Source organism: Haliotis cracherodii, unplaced genomic scaffold (assembly GCF_022045235.1).
Source record: "Haliotis cracherodii isolate W230 unplaced genomic scaffold, xgHalCrac1.p SCAF_2, whole genome shotgun sequence".
Taxonomy (NCBI): Eukaryota; Metazoa; Mollusca; class Gastropoda; order Lepetellida; family Haliotidae; genus Haliotis; species Haliotis cracherodii.
This window is the reverse complement of record NW_027266275.1, coordinates 702,205-725,000: the sequence shown is the minus strand read 5'-3', so window position 1 is coordinate 725,000 and position 22,796 is coordinate 702,205. Positions and strand designations below refer to the sequence as shown.

The window sequence follows — 22,796 nt, the reverse complement described above, 5'->3', positions numbered from 1 at the left end:
CTGGTGGCGGCAGTTGAAGCGTGTCTGGTGTCTGGGGGTGAAGCGTGTCTCTTGTGTCTGGAGGTCCTGCACGTCTGGTGTCTGGAGGTGAAGCGTGTCTGGTGTCTGGAGGTGAACTGAATCTGGTGTCTGGAGGTGAACTGAATCTGGTGTCTGGCGGTGAACCGTGTCTCTTGTGTCTGGCGGTGAAGCGTGTCTGGCATATGTTTGGTGTCGGGAGTTCAAGAGTGTCTGGTGTCTATTTGGTGAAGCGTGTCTGAGGTGTTTGGTGAAGCGTGTCTGGTGTCTGGCGGTGAAGCGTGTCTGGTGTCTGTTTGGTGGAGCGTGTCTGGTGTCTGGCGGTGAAGCGTGTCTGGTGTCTGGAGGTCAGGCGTGTCTTGTGTCTGGAGGTGAAGCGTGATTCTTGTGTCTGGAGGTGAAGCGTGACTCTTGTGTCTGGAGGTGAAGCGTGTCTGGTGTCTGGAGGTCGAGCGTGTCTGCTGTCGGGAGGTGCAGTTTGTCTTGTGTCTGGAGGTGGAGCGTGTCTGGTGTTGGAAAGAGAAGCGAGTCATATATGTATTGACATTGTTGTTGTCAGGTGAAGATAATTACCCCAAATAACTACTAGAAGATGGTCTTGTCAGGCAGCATATAGTCGAGCTGCCTTTTCACTTTTGTTTACAGTCAAGTTGTCTTTTAACTGATAACTGATCATAAAGTCTAGTTGTCTTTTCACTCCTGTCATAAAGTCAAGCTGTTGCCTCGTTGAGATAGTGGAGTCGATGTACTGCTCTGATAATCGTACATTGAAAGAGCATTCAATAATTTAACCCGATGTCCGCCATCGATGAAATCGACGTATGATTATCAACATCTTGCGCGAATGTTAATGAATAGTTCAGTGGGAGAAAGGTTACTTAGACGCATTCATCACACTGGCAGTGGTGTAGTGTTAAGTACACTTCCAAATGTCTGCAGCCAAACTGTCTACCCCCTCCTGTTGGGACGGCAATTGTTGCCACTGTTATACATGTACAGAGACGTGGTAACTGTGGCCGGCCATTGCAAGCTAACCAGCATGTGACCTAATTAATACCGTGTACTTCTCATACTGAACTTGTGTCATTACCACTGCTGAATAATGTGTGACAAATACCAAGTGTAGGCGGTATTTACCTTTATATGGCGTTGGCGGTATTCGTGCCCCGCTTTGTAGTGTTAGTGGTATTCGTGCACCGTTATATGGCGTTGGCGGTATTCGTGCACCGCTATGCGGTGCTCGAGTATCGAGTACCGCCCACATCATATGGGCGGTACTCGAGCACCGTCATATGATGTTGGCGGTACTCGAGCTCCGTATTATGATGTGGGCCGTACTCGAGCACCGTCATATGATGTGGGCGGTATTCGATACTCGAGCACCGCTGTGTGATGTTGGCGCTACTCGAGCACCGCTATGTGATGTTTGCGGTATTCGGACATCGTTTATATGATGTTGGCGATATTTGGGCACTGATATACGGTGTAGGCGGTATTCGTGCACCGTTATGTGGTCTTTGTGGTTTCTTGGACGTGTAATATGTTCAATGCGTTATTCGGGCACCGTTATACGGTGTTAACGGATTCTTGCGGAGTTATATGATGTGCTCCGTGAGGGATCATGGCCACGGGAAGGGGTGGGGTTAGCCTTGTTGTCTAACCCTCGGCAATTGCAGTTATGAGTGAGGGAGTATGGTTTTATGCCGCTATTAGCAATATTCCCGTAATATCAAAGCGGATGACACCAGAAATGGGCTCCACGAAATGTAAACATCGAAACCGGGTCTTGGGCGTGACGAGCGAACGCTATAACCACTAGGTTACCCCATCGCACCAACAGCAGTGATGACAAGCTTCCACCTGGTTGTGTGTGCCGAGTGCTGTCCAACATTGGCGCACCTGCCTGTGGAGCCAGCGCCACAATAACAGGGCCACCAAGTTACGCAACGCCAAGAATACAGGCAACGTGCCACACACAACACGCCGGACAAAGATGATAATACAATAAATACGAGCTTTGAATCTGATAACAGTTCATTTGAAATATACAGAACCGTTAACTACAGGTTGGCGAGTAAAGGTAATAATAAAACACTTCATAAATACATGCATTTTGCAAGTAATTGTAGGAGAGACTTTTCGCAATCACGAAGTCTTCAGAATATAGATGAACAATGTGCCATGCTTTCACTGTACCTGCGTCCAGCGCCTGAACTATTGATGTTCAACACAGAGGCATCCGACTCCACAAAGCAGCGTCCAGGACAACTGACGGAGAGAGCTTATCAATCCTTAGTGTGTATCAGCACGTTAGCCCTCCACCTCTTCGTAACGTAGTCAGCTGACTGAACGACTGACGGACACGGACAATGCAGAACGGCAACATGTGCCTCCCCTCTCACACCACACACACTCCCGGCAATCAATACAACACAGCTATACAATTTATTAACCTCTCCGACTCATCTCTGGAGGTAGGCTCTCCTTCCCAAATGCCTCGTGCACCGCTGAGCTGCAATCAAGGCCACTCATTGGTCATAACAGCAAGTGTCTATAACTGACGTGTATGTAGAGGAGGGGGGGGGGGGTGTGTGTGGGGGTAGCTTGTGTACGTACCCGTGTATATCGCTGAATATCGACCCAAAAATGAGCAATATGTGCTTGAGACGAGCATGCAGTGTTTTTCTGATAAGCCGCTGTTTCAATGGTAGGATTACTCACAAACGTTTATTTAATCAAAAAGCGGCTGTAACTCATTTTAACTTCTCTATCGATTACGCATCTGGAATTATACCGTGCAATTTAGAAAAACTGTTAACGTAGAAGTTGGCTTGTTTGTGGCGATCTCCGACAGTGGTGGTGCTGTCCTCCCCTGTGATCAGCCCGCGTAATGAAGGGGGTTGCCAATACAGGAATACATCGGTCGACGCGGGGGCCATTATTGAGCAATGTATCTGTATATAACAGTCTCCGGGCTTTGCGTGCTGCAAATCTATAATGGCGACATCAAGGCAACGAATCAGGGTTCGATCACATCTATTACCCTTAACCCTCTGACTGTACACTCAGACAAACCTACCCTCAATCCTCTGACTGTACACTCAGACAACCCCCCCTCAACACTGTGACGGTACACTCAAACAAACCTACCCCCAACACTGTGACGGTACACTCAAACAAACCTACCCCCAACACTTTGACTGTTCACTCAAACAAACCTTGAAGTTGAACAGAGCTCTCCAGATGTGGGGAGGGAGTTGATCAGTGCTCTCCACATGTGGAGAGGAAGTTCATAAGTGCTCTCCAGATGTGGGGAAGAAGTTCATCAATGCTCTCCAGATGTGGGGAGGGAGTTCATCAGTGCTCTCCAGATGTGGGAAGGGAGTTAATAAGTGCTCTCCAGGTGGTGGGAGGTAGTTGATCAGTGCTCTCCAGATGTGGGAAGTGAGTTGCTCAGTGTTCTTCAGATGTGGGGAGGGAGTTGATCAGTGCTCTCCAGATGTGGGGAGGGAGTTGATCAGTGCTCTCCAGGTGTGGGGAGGGGGTTGATCAGTCCTCTCCAAATGTGGGGAGGGAGTTGATCAGTGCTCTCCAGATGTGGGGAGGGAGTTGATCAGTGCTCTCCAGATGTGGGGATGGAGTTGATCAATGCTCTCCAGATGTGGAGAGGGCGTTGATAAGTGCTCTCCAGGTGTGGGGAGGGAGTTGATCAGTGCTCTCCAGGTGTGGGGAGGGAGTTGATCAGTGCTCTCCAGATGTGGGGATGGAGTTGATCAATGCTCTCCAGATGTGGAGAGGGCGTTGATAAGTGCTCTCCAGGTGTGTGGAAGGAGTTGATCAGTGCTTTCCAGATGTCGAGAGGGAGTTGATCAGTGCTCTCCAGATGTGGGAAGTGAGTTGCTCAGTGTTCTTCAGATGTGGGGAGGGAGTTGATCAGTGCTCTCCAGATGTGGGGTGAGAGTTGATCAGTGCTCTCCAGGTGTGGGGAGGGGGTTGATCAGTCCTCTCCAAATGTGGGGAGGGAGTTGATCAGTGCTCTCCAGATGTGGGGAGGGAGTTGATCAGTGCTCTCCAGATGTGGGGATGGAGTTGATCAATGCTCTCCAGATGTGGAGAGGGCGTTGATAAGTGCTCTCCAGGTGTGGGGAGGGAGTTGATCAGTGCTCTCCAGGTGTGTGGAAGGAGTTGATCAGTGCTTTCCAGATGTCGAGAGGGAGTTGATCAGTGCTCTCCAGATGTGGGAAGTGAGTTGCTCAGTGTTCTTCAGATGTGGGGAGGGAGTTGATCAGTGCTCTCCAGATGTGGGGAGGGAGTTGATCAGTGCTCTCCAGGTGTGGGGAGGGGGTTGATCAGTCCTCTCCAAATGTGGGGAGGGAGTTCATCAGTGCTCTCAAGGTGTGGGGAGGGAGTTGATCAGTGCTCTCCAGATGTGGGGATGGAGTTTATCAGTTCTCTCCAGATGTGGGGAGGGAGTTCATCAGTGCTCTCCAGATGTGGGAAGGGAGTTAATAAGTGCTCTCCAGATGTGGGTAGGGAGTTCATCAGCGCGCTCCAGATGTGGGTAGGGAGTTGATCAATGCTCTCCAGATGTGGGGATGGAGTTGATCAATGCTCTCCAGATGTGGAGAGGGCGTTGATAAGTGCTCTCCAGGTGTGGGATGGGAGTTGATCAGCGCTCTCCAGGTGTGTGGAAGGAGTTGATCAGTGCTTTCCAGATGTCGAGAGGGAGTTGATCAGTGCTCTCCAGATGTGGGAAGTGAGTTGCTCAGTGTTCTTCAGATGTGGGGAGGGAGTTGATCAGTGGTCTCGAGATGTGGGGTGAGAGTTGATCAGTGCTCTCCAGGTGTGGGGAGGGAGTTGATCAGTCCTCTCCACACGTGGGGAGGGAGTTGATCAATGCTCCCCAGATGTGGAGAGGGACTTGTAGTCTTCTCCAGATGTGGAGAGGAAGTTGATCAGTGCTCTCCACATGTGGGGAGGGAGTTGATCACTGCTCTCCAGATGTGGGGAGGGAGTTGATCAGTGCACTCCAGATGTGGGGAGGGAGTTGATCAGTGTTCTTCAGATGTGGGAAGGGAGTTGATCAGCGCTCTCCAGGTGTGGGGAGGGAGTTGATCAGTGCTCTCCAGATGTGGGGATGGAGTTGATCAGTGTTCTTCAGATATGGGGAGGGAGTTGATCAGTGTTCTTTAGATATGGGGAGGGATCTGATCAGTGTATTCTTGAATGATATGATCAATATCGGTCACAAACCCTCAATGTGATAAATAGATGCTGCATTCCCTTTTCGCCCGCTAATTGACGTGGTGAATAAACACCCCTCGATGCCCGATGCTTGATGTTCGTGGTGTAGTTATCACAGTTGATGCCTGTTGCCTGTAGTTATCACAGCTGATACCTGATGCTTGATGTTGATGTTGATGGTTGTAGTTATCACATCTGATGCTTGATGCCTGTAGTTATTACAGCTGATGCCTGATGCTTGATGGTCGTGACGAAGCTTTAACTTTTGACGCCTGACGGTCGTGGTGTAGCTATCACATTTGAGGCCTGATGCTTGATGGTCGTGACGAAGCTTTAACTTTTGACGCCTGACGGTCGTGGTGTAGCTATCACATTTGATGCCTGATGCTTGATGGTCGTGACGAAGCTTTAACTTTTGACGCCTAATCCCTGCTGTTCGTGCTGTAGTTATCAAAACTGAGGGCTAACCACCGTGGACATCACTGCCTACGAGGACCATGGCTACCAACCGTGGACATCACTGCCCACGAGGGCCATGGCTACCCACCATGGACATCACTGCCGACGAGGACAAGGGCTACCCATCGTGGATATCACTGCACAAGAGGACAAAGGCTACCCACCGTGGACATCACCTCCCACGAGGACCAGGGCTACCCACCGTGGACATCACTGCCCACGAGAACCAGGGCTACCCACTGTAGACATCACTGCCCACGAGGACCAGGGCTACCCACCGTGGACATCACTGCCCACGAGAACCAGGGCTACCCACCGTGGACATCACTGCCCACGAGAACCAGGGCTACCCACCGTGGACATCACCTCCCACGAGGACCAGGGCTACCCACTGTTGACATCACTGCCCACGAGAACCAGGGCTACCCACTGTAGACATCACTGCCCACGAGGACCAGGGCTACCCACCGTCAAGATCACTGTCCACGAGGACAAGGGCTACCCACCGTGGACATCACGTCCCATGAGGACCAGGGCTACCCGCCGTTGACATCACCTCCCACGAGGACCAGTGCTACCCACCGTGGACATCACCGTACGAAATTAGACCTCAGCAATTTGTCTGATAACTATCCTGATTAATGCAAAAAGTTCAATTCAATTCCAGATCCTGCTGATTCGGAAATTGACGCAAGATTTAATGCTGATATAGTTAGGTTATTCTGAGTAGGAACAATTTGCCCGCTACCACGAGAAGATGGATACAAGGTCTAAATTTAGAAGTACACCGCTTCCATGGTCATGCGATTACTGCGTATTAACAGATGGTGAACAGCATTGTGCCAGATTCTCCAAGCGTCAGCAAATTAGCAAACGATACATTTAATTCAGTTTCCATTAGCCATACTTTGCAGAAGGTAACCCAACACCGAGTACTACAAGAGAGGTTCTAGGCCCCGACTGTTTACAACAGTTTGATAATCAAATTGAAAGAAACGGATCGATTTATCTTTGCACCTAAAACATTCCATACCGGAAGCCATCACATTCCATCAAACAGTGGAAGCCTCTCTGTCTTTCTGTGTAAGGTCAATAAATGTTTACAGGCCCATGCAGCGAAAGTGTTGCTTAAATTTCTGATGATATAACAATCCACATTCGCATATATACTTTGTTTCCGCAACATGCATTTTTTTGTAAAACGGCAGACTGGAAATAAAAGGTCACCAGTTGAACATATATCGACATCGTACGTTTCAGCAAGAGAAATCATGATCCACATCGTACGTGTCAACAAGAGAAATCATAATCCACATCGTACGTATCAGCAAGAGAAATCATGATCCACATCATACGTATCAGCAAGAGAAATCATGATCCACATCGTACGTTTCAGCAAGAGAAATCATGATCCACATCGTACGTATCAGCAAGAGAAAACATAATCCACATCGTACGTATCAGCAAGAGAAATCATGATCCACATCGTACGTGTCGGCAAGGGAAATCATGATCCACATCGTACGTGTCAGCAAGAAAAATCATGATCCACATCGGACGTATCAGCAAGAGAAATCAAAATCCACATCGTACGTGTCAACAAGAGAAAACATGATCCACATCGTACGTGTCAACAAGAGAAATCATGATCCACATCGTACGTGTCAACAAGAGAAATCATGATCCACATCGTACGTGTCAACAAGAGAAAACATGATCCACATCATACGTGTCAACAAGAGAAATCATAATCCACATCATACGTGTCAACAAGAGAAATCATGATCCACATCGTACGTGTCAACGAGAGAAATCATGATCCACATCGTGCGTATCAGCAAGAGAAAACATGATCCACATCGTACGTGTCAGCAAGAGAAATCATGATCCACATCGTACGTGTCAACAACAGAAATCATGATCCACATCGGACGTATCAGCAAGAGAAATCATGATCCAAATCGTACGTGTCAACAAGAGAAAACATGATCCACATCGTACGTGTCAACAACAGAAATCACGATCCACATCGTACGTGTCAGCAAGAGAAATCATGATCCACATCGTACGTGTCAGCAAGAGAAATCATGATCCACATCGTACGTGTCAACAAGAGAAATCATGATCCACATCGGACGTATCAGCAAGAGAAATCATGATCCAAATCGTACGTGTCAACAAGAGAAAACATGATCCACATCGTACGTGTCAACAAGAGAAATCATGATCCACATCGTACGTGTCAACAAGGGAAATCATGATCCACATCGTACGTATCAGCAAGAGAAAACATGATCCACATCGTACGTATCAGCAAGAGAAATCATGATCCACATCGTACGTGTCAACAACAGAAATCATGATCCACATCGTACGTGTCAGCAAGAGAAATCATGATCCACATCGTACGTGTCAACAAGAGAAATCATGATCCACACCGTACGTATCAGCAAGAGAAATCATGATCCACATCGTACGTGTCAGCGAAAGAAAATATGATCCACATCGTACCTTTCAGCGAGAGGAAACATGATCCATATCGCACGTGTCAGGGAGGGAAAACATGATCCACATCGTACGTGTCAGCAAGAGAAAATATGATCCACATCGTACCTTTCAGCGAGAGAAAACATGATCCATATCGCACATGTCAGGGAGGGAAAACATGATCCACATCGTACGTGTCAGCGAGGGAAAACATGATCCACATCGTACGTGTCAGCGAACTAAGACATGGTTAGAGGATATACATGCATATACATATACAAGTAGCGTTATATGTGTTCTCATGAGAGGGCACAATCGTCGTCATATGTGTCATTGTCTTCACGCCGTCATATAACTCGAATATTGCTGAGTGCGGCGTTACAAAACAAACAAACAAACAAACCAACATTTTCGCATTTAGGCCGTTATCTCATGTACACAGGCTTACCATTTACTTCATCTAACCAAACATATCGCCATCGTCTCATTTATGTCAATATTTTTGCTTTTACAATGTTCTGTTGCCTCGGCAACGCACACCTATCTATATCAGAGCATTACAACATGCATTAACATGGGGACTCCGTGTCCAGGCAGTACCAAGAGCAATACTGCTTGGAAGATACATAGACCTTGGCAAAATTGCCAACCATTCGCACATCTTATCTGCAGAATATTCAACACTAGAAGGATGCCCCTATGTTTATCAGATCATTCCAACATCGACACGAGGAGAATTTCCCTATGTATCAGAATAGTCCACCATCGACACAAGAACAATGTCCCCATGTAACAGAACATTCCAACATCGCACAATAAAAATGATCCTATTGATTAGAACATATTAACATCGACACAAGGAGAATGACCCTATGTATCAGAACATTCCACCATCGACACAAGAACAATGTCCCTATGTATCAGAACATTCCAACATCGACATAACAAGAATGACCCTATCTAACAGAACATTCCAACATCAAAACAATAACAATAACTCAATGTCGTTAGAACATTCCATGTATCAGAACATTCGAACATCGACACAAGAAGAATGGCCCTATGTATCAGAGTATTCCAACATCGATTCAAGGTGTATGTCATTACGTATCGGAACATTCCAACATCAATGCATCGAGAATGGCACTATATATCGGAACATTCCAACATCGACTCAAGGTGAATGTCATTATGTATCAGAACATTCCAACATCAATGCATCTAGAATGGCACTATATATCGGAACATTCCAACATCGACTCAAGGTGAATGCCATTATGTATCAGAACATTCCAACATCAATGCATCTAGAATGGCACTATATATCGGAACATGCAACCATCAATACAGAAGAATGCCCCTATGCTTATCAGAATATTCCAACATCGACACAAGGAGAATGGCCCTGTGTTTATCAGAACATTCCAACAGCAATACAGGAAGAATGACCCTATTTAAGAGAACATTCCCACATCATACGTAACATCATACGTGACATCATAGGTAACATCATACGTGACATCATACGTAACATCATACGTAAAATTGTACGTAACATCATACGTAACATAGTACGTAACATCATACGTAACATTGTACGTAACATTGTACATAACATCATACCTAGCATCATACGTAACATCATACGTAACATCATACGTAAAATTGTACGTAACATCATACGTAACATAGTACGTAACATCATACGTAACATTGTACGTAACATTGTACGTAACATCATACGTAGCATCATACGTAACATCATACGTAACATCATACGTAACATTGTACGTGTTGCAGTGTTGTGATCAGTGGACACATTCAGCCATCACCTGAAAGACGACGTTTTTAGATATTCACCTTTCACCCTCTTAACCTTGTATATATTTAGCAGTCATAAAATGAAATACAAGCAGTTATACAATGAAAGCATCCTTTGGCGCTCGGACGCATACTGGTCAGCAGATTACATAACAACATGTATGAATAGCTATATTACTGGCTGGATGTACGGACATCATGACATCTTAATGATTGGTGTAACGTCACTTGTTTCTCACGTCACACACCTCTGTACAAACTTTAAATTACGACTCACATTTGTGAAGTCTTTGAAATGATAAGTTCGTTCAATATGTCATTAGCATGGTGCACGTCTGAATCCTCAATCTCGGGGGATACAGGTCCATTCCACTTTAACATCCAGTGCACTCACAGTACCCTAACTCTTTACTCATTCTAGCTATCATAATCCTTTTGTGACGTCACGCCCTGGTGACACTGATCCTGTTCACCCCTAAGTTACCATACTGAGTGAAGAGGAGAACACATGATATATGTAATGTCCCGGAGTGTGATCCTTGTACCTTGTGACCCGTGTTAGTTGCAGGGTGACGTCTAGACGTCAGCATCAGGTCATAATTACTATACCGGCTAAGATCTAATCATACAACTACCTACATGAGAGTATTCAAACATTTCTCAGCAGCACGCCACACGACGGCCTATATTACAAAACAAGGCTAGCGTTGTGTATCACTCGAAACAACAAGCGGTGTTGGTACATTTATACGAAACAACAAGCGGTATTGGTACATTTAGCGCGAAACGCACGGGGTATTGGTCCAAGTAGCTATCAGTGTCTATGAGATGAAAGAACAAGCGGCATTGGTACATTTGGCAGGAAATAACAAACTGAATTGATACATTTAGCTATCCTTGTCTATGAAAGAACAAGTGGTATTGGTACATAAGCTGTCATTGTCTATGATACGAAACAACAAGCGGTATTGATACATTTAGCTATCATTGTCTACGAAACAACAAGCGGTATTTGTACATTTAGCTATCCTTGTCTATGAAAGAACAAATGGTATTGGTACATTAGCTGTCATTGTCTATGACACGAAACAACAAGCGGTATTGATACATTTAGCTATCATTGTCTACGAAACAACAAGCGGTACTGATACATTTAGCTATCAGTGTCTACGAAACAACAAGCGGTATTTGTACATTTAGCTATCCATGTCTATGAAAGAACAAGTGGTATTGGTACATTTAGCTTTTCTTGTCTATGAAAGAACAAGTGGTATTGTTACATTTAGCTATCGTTGTCTATGAAAGAACAAGCGGTATTGATACATTTAGCTATCATTGTCTACGAAACAACAAGCGGTATTTGTACATTAAAGCTTTCCTTGTCTATGAAAGAACAAGCAGTATTTGTACATTTAGCTATCATTGTCTACGAAACAACAAACGGTATTGTTACATTTAGCTATCGTTGTCTATGAAAGAACAAGCGGTATTTGTACATTTAGCTATCCTTGTCTATGAAAGAACAAGCGGTATTGGTACATTTAGCTATCCTTGTCTATGAAAGAACAAGCAGTATTGGTACATTTAGCTATCCTTGTCTATGAAAGAACAAGCGGTACTTGTACATAAAGCTATCGTTGTCTATGAAAGAACAAGTGGTATTTGTACATTTAGCTATCATTGTCTATGAAAGAACAAGTGGTATTGGTACATTTAGCTATCGTTGTCCATGAAAGAACAAGCGGTATTTGTACATTTAGCTATCGTTGTCTATGAAAGAACAAGCGGTATTGGTACATTTAGCTATCGTTGTCTATGAAAGAACAAGCGGTATTGGTACATTTAGCTATCCTTGTCTATGAAAGAACAAGCGGTATTTGTACATTTAGCTATCCTTGTCTATGAAAGAACAAGCGGTATTGGTACATTTAGCTATCGTTGTCTATGAAAGAACAAGCGGTACTTGTACATTTAGCTATCGTTGTCTATGAAAGAACAAGCGGTATTCGTACATTTAGCATGCAGGAAAAAACGGTAATGCTACATTTTAGTCTGAAACAACAAGCGGTATTGGTTACATTTAGCACGAAAGACAAAGTATTACGGGTACATTTTGAAAGCGGTGTTAGCGGTAAACTTAGCCAAAAACAAACCGAATCATGCTGCTCTTAAATATGAAATCCCGTTCTGTACCAGACTGTTCCACCCTTTGGCTTCAGACCACCCAGGTGATGTATCTGTCATTAGTTGAGCGCAAGCTGAACATCTACTTGAACTTCTACAATTTGAGAAGCTTGCCGCGCTATTCTAGTCTGCCATCTTGAGACGGGCAGTTAACGCCATACATAAGAGTGACCGCGTACCTAGTTTGACATTTTCACATTTATAAGCTAGTGACATTTGCAGAAAACTACCAACATACAGTGTAGGTATAAATACTGGATGTGACCAAACCTGAGGGGGAGCCTGGTGATGAAGCACACAGTCCCGGCTTGCATCGTTGTCAAGCTTCTTACTCAATGTCGGAAATCTAAACATTTCCAATATGAAAATGTTTTAAAGGCATCGTGCAATAGATTGGCAGATCCGGGTTTCTTTATCTACCTTGCGCATTCCTTATTTGGGCACGGCCGTCGCTATCTGGTGAGGAAAACCATAAAAGGCGTGTCTGCGAGCGGCATGTACAGCCTGGAACTTGATATGAATGTATACCATCTAACTTGTACCGGTGTTATGTTTGCGGTGGGAATACACTGAAATGCCCATACATCGCGTGTTGAACAGTGACGTCACTGGATCAGATCAACTGTCAGCAGGGTTATTTTAAGAACATAACGGACATCATGAAGAAATGAATTTATATCATTTCAAAACCTTCGCGAAAACTAGGAACATATCAGATATTCATAAGCATATCCTAGAGGTGCTTTACCCAGATCGCGAAAGCAAGAACGATTTGCAATAATATCATATTAATATACATTGGATATGTCATTAAGCTTTTGTTATGGTGGTTGTACTTTAGAACGTATGACAATATCTAGAGATTCCTGGTCGCGGCATATGTCGCTTTCCTAGCCGATGCAAGATTTAGCCTCAAACGAAACGTGATGCTGATGTTGAGATGAAGATGTAGTTGTACAGAAAACAAAGGTTCCACGTTTCAACTGACGTCGTCTACTGGCCAAAGTTACAACGACGTTACGGACCAATATTTAAGCAGCGTCGTCAACAGGCTAAGGTTACAACGATATCTTATACAGGCCAAGGTTGCAGCTAGGTAACGGACTATGATGACAGCGACGTTCTCTACAGGCAAATGTAACAGAGACGTCGACAAGGGGCTAAGGTTAGAGTGACGTCGTCTACAGGTCAATGTTACAGGGACGTCGTCTGCAGGCCAAGGTTACATCGTCGTTACAGACCAAGATGATAGCGACGTTGTCTGCAGGCCAATGTAACAGGGACGTCGTTATCGGGCTAAGGATTCAGTGACATCGTCTACAAACCAAGGTTACAGTGATATCGTCTACAAACCAAGGTAACAGTGATATCGTCTACACACCAAGGTTACAGTGATATCGTCTACACACCAAGGTTACAGTGATATCGTCTACACACCAAGGTTACAGTGATATTGTCTACACACCAAGGTTACAGTGATAATTATAGTCTACACACCAAGGTTATAGTGATATCGTCTACACACCAAGGTTACAGTGATATCGTCTACACACCAAGGTTACAGTGATATCGTCTACACACCAAGGTTACAGTGATATCGTCTAAATGCCATGGTAACAGCCAGGGTAACAGCGGTCATCAAACATGCCGTACAAATCGGTGTAAGGGCTTCAAGACCAAACTGAAATGCGACAGCCGCTGCTACCAAAGCTTAAATTGCCACAACAACAAAATCTTTTAAGTGAGTAAAGTCAGTCATCACATGTGTCTGACTGTAACATAAATATTTGTGTGTATGTAAAGATATGAAGGAGGCTTTTTTATTTTCTTTCTTATTTAGTCATTTCGGAAATCCAGAACTGCTTTGTCATATCATGACATATCTGGTTATGAATTTCATGAAATGACTTATTTCACAGTCTGGCCGTAACATATATACCGCTGTCTCTTCTGCTTATCGCTGTGAAGTCGGTTGCGTAATGAATGTTAGTTCCTTCTGAATACATTCAACAGATTACATGCAGGTTACGGACACAGACTGTTAGAATTGTTACTTTACAAGAAGACATGTGCGAGTTCAGATGCCGCCGGTTTTGCTGTTATACAAGGATGGCTTCATAAACATTCAGGGGCGGTCGTGTAGTCTAGTGGTTGAAGTGTTCGCTCGTCACGCCGAAAAACCGGATTCGATTACCGACATGGCTACAATGTGTGAAGCCCATTTCTGGTGTCACCCGCCGTGATGTCCCTGGAATATTGCTAAAAGCGACGTAAAACCATACTCCCTCAATCACTCGTAACCATTCGTGTGGTAGATTAGCAAGGCCAAACCAGTTAACACAAGCCTCGCTGCACTTATCGTCTGGAACGTACAACCTATTTGTCTGTTTGATGGAATGTATGACACTACAACGCATCAGAATGACCTAATGGTAGCACAAGATCAGACGCCATGATCTTGAACGTGTGTAGAGGTCAGACGCTTGTCACCGAATGTATCGCAGGCAATACAGATGATTAATAGTGAAAACTTGGAATGAGTTGAAACTTTGAATCCCAAAACATCTGTTGCCTGGAAAGTATTACCGGTCGATAAACGGAAAGGTTTGCTATCGTGGACAGTGTTAAACACCAGTGTCAGGTTAGCCTGGAGGTACTCAATTGTCTTTAGAAAAGTGGATGTAAACCAGCTTAGAGTTTGTTACACAAACCAGACGATGTTAACCAATTGTGCGATTTGTGTGTAGACATCTGCATCCAGATCGGTGTTTCATTCTAACAAACCCACAACCGTAGACAGTATCATGTCTTCCACGATACCGCTGGCTTCCAGGTGGATAAATCAAGAACACATCCATTCTTCTCTGAGGATCTTGTCAACAACACTTTGTCTAATGATAGCTCATGATATAATTTGGACCTTTAGAAATGCCATTTGTGAAGGTATAACACATCCAAAGGCCATCGATAGGGTCTCAAGGGATTCCCAGGAAGAGATCGGACCCAAGATGAGATGGTATCCTACAGATGATATCCAGCCTTAGGCCTCAGGGGGTATGATTCCTCACAGACAAGGGCTATCACCTCACAAAACTCACGGGGAATCAGCTGAGATTTGTTTTACATATCCTGAGTAATGTCAAACTATAGTTTCTATGTTTATTCTACAGGCAGTGTGACAGGGAGATCAGGCATGAACAGCACGACACACTTGGCTCCTGGGTTCCACACCATGTCAGAAGAGGGTAGGAGAATTTGTCCTTGGTGGGCTTCAGGGCCCGTGCTTCACACTTTTATGTCATTAAAAGCAGCTCCGCGCCCTCCTCGGTGGAAGTAACCACGGTCGAGATAATTTCACGGCCATTAAGAACATTGTATATCTCCCCCTTGAGAATCAGAGAGGTTTTTATATCTAATCTGAAAATTAGGACGCTAGAGAATTGTTTACCTTTGCATTTTGTTGTTTTCATCATTTCGGAACTTCAAAATCGTTGATTTGGTTTGACCCAAAAAATGACGACTGAGCAAAAACATTCATCGATCACAACAGTGGAGGTAAGACAAATCCAAATAGGGCTAGAAGAAATTGTTGATGAATTTTTGACTGTTTAACCTCGGGACATAGGCTAAATGAATCAACATCTGCTCCATGTCAGAGGCCCTAATTGTTTCAAACATCCGTGATCGCTGAGCTGACAGTAGGCACGCCTACCAACTACTGGGACACATCACTCCCACCCCTTTCCTCACGACAGTCATGTCTATCTCATGAATGAATGAATAAATCCTGACTTCCCCATCAACACGACAGTCATGTCCATTTTATGAATGAATCCTGGCTTCCCCATCAACACAGCAGTCATGTCCATCTCATGAATGACTCCTGACTTCCCCTTGAACACGACAGTCATGCCCATCTCATGAATGACTCCTGATTTCCCCTTTAACACGACAGTCATGTCCATCTCAAGAATGACTCCTGACTTCCCCTTTAACACGACAGTCATGTCCATCTCATGAATGAATCCTGACTTCCCCTTTAACACGACAGTCATGTCCATCTCATGAATGAATCCTGACTTCCCCCTTTAACACGATAATCATGTCCATCTCATGAATAAATCCTGACTTCCCCATCAACACGACAGTCATGTCCATCTCATGAATGAATCATGGCTTCCCCATCAACACGACAGTCATGTCTATCTCATGAATGAATCCTGATTTCCCCATCAACACGACAGTCATGTCCAAATCATGAATGAATCCTGATTTCCCCTTCAACACGACAGTCATGTCTATCTCGTGAATGATTCCTGACTTCCCCCTTTAACACGACAATCATGTCCATCTCATGAATAAATCCTGATATATCCCTTGAACACGACAGTCATGTCCATCTCATGAATGAATCCTGACTTCCCCTTAAAAGCGACAGTCATGTCTATATCATGAATGAATCCTGACTTCCCCTTTAACGTGATAATCATGTCTATCTCATGAATGAATCATGGCTTCCCCATCAACACGACAGTCATGTCTATCTCATGAATGAATCCTGATTTCCCCTTCAACACGACAGTCATGTCTATCTCATGAATGAATCCTGATTTCCCCTTCAACACGACAGTCATGTCTATCTCGTGAATGATTCCTGACTTCCCCCTTTAACACGACAATCATGTCCATCTCATGAATAAATCCTGATATATCCCTTGAACACGACAGTCATGTCCATCTCATGAATGAATCCTGACTTCCCCTTAAAAGCGACAGTCATGTCTATATCATGAATGAATCCTGACTTCCCCTTTAACGTGATAATCATGTCTATCTCATGAATGAATCATGGCTTCCCCATCAACACGACAGTCATGTCCATCTCATTAATGAATCCTGACTTCCCCTTTAACGTGATAATCAGATGTAGCTCATGGATGAATCCAGACTTCCCCTTCAACACGACAGTCATGTCCATCTCATGAATGAAACCTGACTTCCCCTTGAACACGACAGTCATGTCCATCTCATGAATGAATCATGGCTTCCCCATCAACACGACAGTCATGTCTATCTTATTAATGAATCCTGACTTTGACTCACTATGTCTACACACGCACGGGGAATGTTTTACAACGCCAGGATTATTGTCAATTGATGCTGTAGTGATAAGAAAATAAATCCTCTTATAAACAAAAAATCGTGTACTCTTCCAATCATCAGGAGGAATTATATTTTAATTATTTGTTTCTATAAAAAGATTACTTTCCCAAACATACATATTCCAATCCCAACTTAATCAGTTCGGAGCTATTAGTGAAGTAAATGTGTTCTAGAATTGCCCAGATGAATCGACATAAACTCTCTCTGAAATCTTACCTCTCACAGCTTCCTGGATATTACCAGAATCCCTTACAAATGAATCGCAGGAATTCTGCAATCAGTTATCAATATCAGAAGGAAGAATATTGCCAAGACAAACACTCAGGTTAGGCCTTTCCAGCATCCCGAAGGTAAGAGTGTGTCGACATATCAATTATCACTGGTGGGTCATTGTGTATACACATATCAATTATCACTGGTGGGTCATTGTGTATATACATATCAATTATCACTGGTGGGTCATTGTGTATACACATATCAATTATCACTGGTGGGTCATTGTGTATACACATATCAATTATAACAGGTGGGTCATTGCGTATACACATATCATTTATAACAGGTGGGTCATTGTGTATACACATATCAATTATAACAGGTGGGTCATTGCGTATACACATATCATTTATAACAGGTGGGTCATTGTGTATACACATATCATTTATAACAGGTGGGTCATTGTGTATACACATATCAATTATAACAGGTGGGTCATTGTGTATACACATATCAATTATAACAGGTGGGTCATTGTGTATACACATATCATTTATAACAGGTGGGTCATTGTGTATACACATATCATTTATAACAGGTGGGTCATTGTGTATACACATATCATTTATAACAGGTGAGTCACTGTGTATACACATATCATTTATAACAGGTGGGTCATTGTGTATACACATATCAATTATAACAGGTGGGTCATTGTGTATACACATATCATTTATCATAGTTGTAGCGTTCTCCCTGCTACAGGCGAAATGATACCCGTGAAGACTCAGAAACCTATGCTTGTCGTAAAAGACGACTATGGCGACAACAGGTATCGGGTGGTTAGGCTCGCTTGCTTGCTTGATACATGTCATCATATCCCAATTGCGTAGATCGATGCTTATGATGGCAGTCACTGGATTGTCTAGTTATTTACAGACCGCCGTCATGAGAGGCGATATGAATCGATGTTATGTAACACTGTTCTCCTCGCTACAGACGATATGAATCGATGTTATGTAACACTGTTCTCCTCGCTACAGATGATATGAATGGATGTTATGTAACACCGTTCTCCTTGCTATAGGCGATATGAATGGCTGTTATGTAACACCGTTCTCCTTGCTATAGGCGATATGAATGGATGTTATGTAACACCGTTCTCCTCGCTACAGGCGATATGAATGGATGTTATGTAACACCGTTCTCCTTGCTATAGGCGATATGAATGGATGTTATGTAACACCGTTCTCCTCGCTACAGGCGATATGAATGGATGTTATGTAACACCGTTCTCCTTGCTACAGGCGATATGAATGGCTGTTATGTAACACCGTTCTCCTTGCTATTGGCGATATGAATGGATGTTATGTAACACCGTTCTCCTTGCTACAGACGATATGAATGGATGTTATGTAACACCGTTCTCCTTGCTATAGGCGATATGAATGGATGTTATGTAACACCGTTCTCCTTGCTATAGGCGATATGAATGGATGTTATGTAACACCGTTCTCCTTGCTATTGGCGATATGAATGGATGTTATGTAACACTGTTCTCCTCGCTACAGGCGATATGCATGGATGTTATGTAACACCGCTTCCTCGCTACAGGCGATATGAATGGATGTTATGTAACACCGTTCTCCTTGCTATAGGCGATATGAATGGATGTTATGTAACACCGTTCTCCTTGCTATTGGCGATATGAATGGATGTTATGTAACACCGTTCTCCTTGCTATTGGCGATATGAATGGATGTTATGTAACACCGTTCTCCTTGCTATAGGCGATATGAATGGATGTTATGTAACACCGTTCTCCTTGCTATAGGCGATATGAATGGATGTTATGTAACACCGTTCTCCTCGCTACAGGCGATATGAATGGATGTTATGTAACACCGTTCTCCTCGCTACAGGCGATATGAATGGATGTTATGTAACACCGTTCTCCTCGCTACAGGCGATATGAATGGATGTTATGTAACACCGTTCTCCTTGCTATTGGCGATATGAATGGATGTTATGTAACACCGTTCTCCTTGCTACAGGCGATATGAATGGATGTGAGGGAGATAAGGGTCCGCGAGGTACCCAGGCCATCTGTGGAGCAGTGTAATGGTCATAGTGTTTCGGATACAGCTGATCATCACGTGATGAAGGAGAGCTTATGTCTCGTGTGTCCTCCGGACAACTCATTCTTCTTAATTAATGATAGCAGTCGGTGCTAATGAAGCCTCGTCGCTCAGTCGTGTAGAAAGTACATCAATCCAGCTGCAGTGGTCGGCGGATGATAAACCACTTCGTCCTCGCTTGTCACAAGTTCCATCTGTCATTATCATACCACCATGTGATGAGATCTGGTTGGTTCACGTGATCATGATAAAATACGCAGTGAAATACAATTTACAGCGAGAGAATAAATCCCTTGTACCCCGCCACGAATAAACAGGCTGCGCGTAGATTCATTCGCGGGAGAATAAATCCTTTATACCCAGCTTCGAAGCAAAAGGACGCATGCTATTTCCAGAGACAATGAAAGTCACATGACACAGTACAACTTAACCTCAGCTCAATCGAACAGCTGGTATTTTTTTTACAATTTTCAATCTGTTTTAATTAACAACGTCATAGCAAAACATGTGAGTAAGATAAATTCGTTGTAGCAGTATCACGAAGGATACATGGGGTTTTATAGTCGCCTCCTGCTCGTGGTATAAAACCTAACGCGGGACCCATTGAACCCCGCGCGATAATGCTACAACTTATATTATCAGCAGATTGCTGAGTGCGGTGTTAAACAGCAAACAAACAACAACAATATTATTAGCCCTGACGCAGGATGAAGTGCGGATTAGTGTGTTGTTGGAAAGATGATACGTGGTTTAGTTTGACTTGTAGCTCATGTGGAAGGGATACTGTCTGTGCTGTATAACAACATGAACGTTTGTTGCACTCGTGGGTTATCTCTCGCAGCGCAGACAAACAACGCTGCATCAGATGGTCCGGTCTTAAAGCACAGAATTCTCCAATATGTTCCCAGTAGTCCAGTACTGATAAATGAAAGTTGTATTTGGTCATGATGTATAGCCCTGTTACTGCGGTGAGGTAGACCTGTCCGGGCAAATTGACCGAATCAGGATCACCATGAGCAGAGCGGGAAGTTTAGCTTGTTTGTTTGTGTGTTGTTTCACGCCGCACTCAGCAATATTCCACCTATATGACGGCACCCTGTATATAATTTATGATGGACCAGATGATCCAGTGACTGATTTGTGAACAACGTTCTACGATTGATCTACCCGATCAATTTGGTCAGCTTTTACCAACGACATACGTTACTGGAGGATCGCCAAGCCACAATGACAGGAGTCCCAGTCGCGTGGATATGACGTAGGAAAAAGGCACCAATGTACCACGTGACACTTCTGTTAAAGAACACGAATAGAAACAGATGAGAAACTATATTAGACCAGTTGACAGTGCACTTATTTATTTACTGTGTGTTTGTGTAGGTGTGTGTGGGTGCCTGTGGGCGTGCGTGCGTGTGTGCTTGCGCGTGTGTATGTGTGCGTGCGTGCGTGCGTGTGTGTATGTGTGCGTGCGTGCGTGTGTGTCTGCGTGCGTGCGTGCGTGCGTGCGTGCGTGCATTTACATGAACATATAAGGACACTGACGCAATCAAGCGAGGTAACAGTGACACTAATTGGTCTGTTTACACTGTCATTTGTGATGTATTGTGTGACCATTCTGAATTCATTTGTGTTTTGAACTTTTAGAGTAACTTGTGGTTCTGGTTGATGATTTCAACATTTGATGACGTGTTGCAATGAATAAAGTATGTATGTATTATCTATACTTATTTTTGCGTTTTTAATTTTTGCGATTGAGTCTCGTTTGCAAAACTCGCAATAATAAAACGGTCGCAAAAAATTCCCTGTTTACAGTAATTACGTGGGTAATCAAAGCAGGAACGTTTACGTGCCACAAGAGGGGCAACACATTATAGCCTTGGTTTCAGGAATTCCGTCCTGTTGTGAGGCCATCTATGACCCGTCACCATGAAATCCTATCGTGAGGTCATGCATCACCGGTCAGAATGAGGTCCTTTAGTGAGGCCATGCATCACCGGTTACTATGAAGTCCTTTATTGAGGCCATACATCACCGGTTAGTAGTAGGTCCTTTATTGAGGCCATGCATCACCGGTTACTATGAAGTCCTATAGTGAGGCCATGCATCACCGGTTACTATGACGTCCTATAGCGAGGCCATGCATCATCGGTTACTATGAAGTCCTATAGTGGAGCCATGCATCACCGGTTACTATGAAGTCCTTTAGTGAGGCCATACATCACCGGTTACTATGAAGTCCCATAGTGAGGCCATGCATCACCGGTTACTATGGGATCAGTAGGACTTCATGAGTCAATATAAGACGTCAGGACACCGAGGTCAACACAAACTACTGGTGATGTACTTCTACACGGACACTGCGGGCCGGCAGAAGGCACAGGGGACACTCTACGATACAACAGGATCACAAGAACCAGAACAGGACACGGGAGATACAATCGCCTGTCAGAAATTGTCACGAGTGCTATCATATACCTCGACGAGACACCTTGGGCCAGTCAGACACTGGTAATATAATACCGTGATAGCCAGTAGCAAGGAAGAACCTCATCACCTACCTTACATGTTGTCCTACTGTCGTAGAACTTCCAGCTCATGGTATTAGGTCTACATTTGGGTCACAAAGTGGCTGTGACATGTTTCCGGTTCGAGTCCTTGGAACTGTGGAACTGTGGATATATATATCAGCCCCCCTTTATATCCGGGACATTTCCTTCATCACTTTGATATCAGTACTTACAGACACATAACTCGCTATTGGGGACTGAGATCTATACCATCCTCCGTGTGTGCTCACAGCCCACAGCAAGACATCCGTCTATACCATCCTCCGTGTGTGCTCACCGCCAGCAGCAAGACATCCGTCTATACCATCCTCCGTGTGCTCACAGCCAACAGCAAGACATCCGTCTATACCATCCTCCGTGTACTCACAGCCAACAGCAAGACATCCGTCTATACCATCCTCCGTGTGCTCACCGCCAACAGCAAGACATCCGTCTATACCATCCTCCGTGTACTCACCGCCAACAGCAAGACATCCGTCTATACCATCCTCCGTGTGCT

At 44.2% G+C, this 22,796-nt stretch overlaps 1 protein-coding gene across 2 annotated transcripts in view; it reads right to left on the bottom strand.

Annotated features, from left to right (window-relative positions):
- The window catches only part of LOC139469354 (ras-related protein Rap-1-like), a 28,066-nt gene extending 5,708 nt beyond the window's left edge, over nt 1–22,358 (bottom strand). The window contains exon 1 of one of the 2 annotated variants that reach the window (XM_071251507.1): nt 22,289–22,358. The gene's annotated coding sequence lies outside the window, so the exon portion shown is untranslated. Of the gene's footprint in view, nt 1–2,214; nt 2,420–22,288 lie in introns of those variants that run through there. The other variant, XM_071251506.1, reaches the window with a different exon arrangement.
- Between the last annotated feature and the right edge of the window lie 438 nt (nt 22,359–22,796).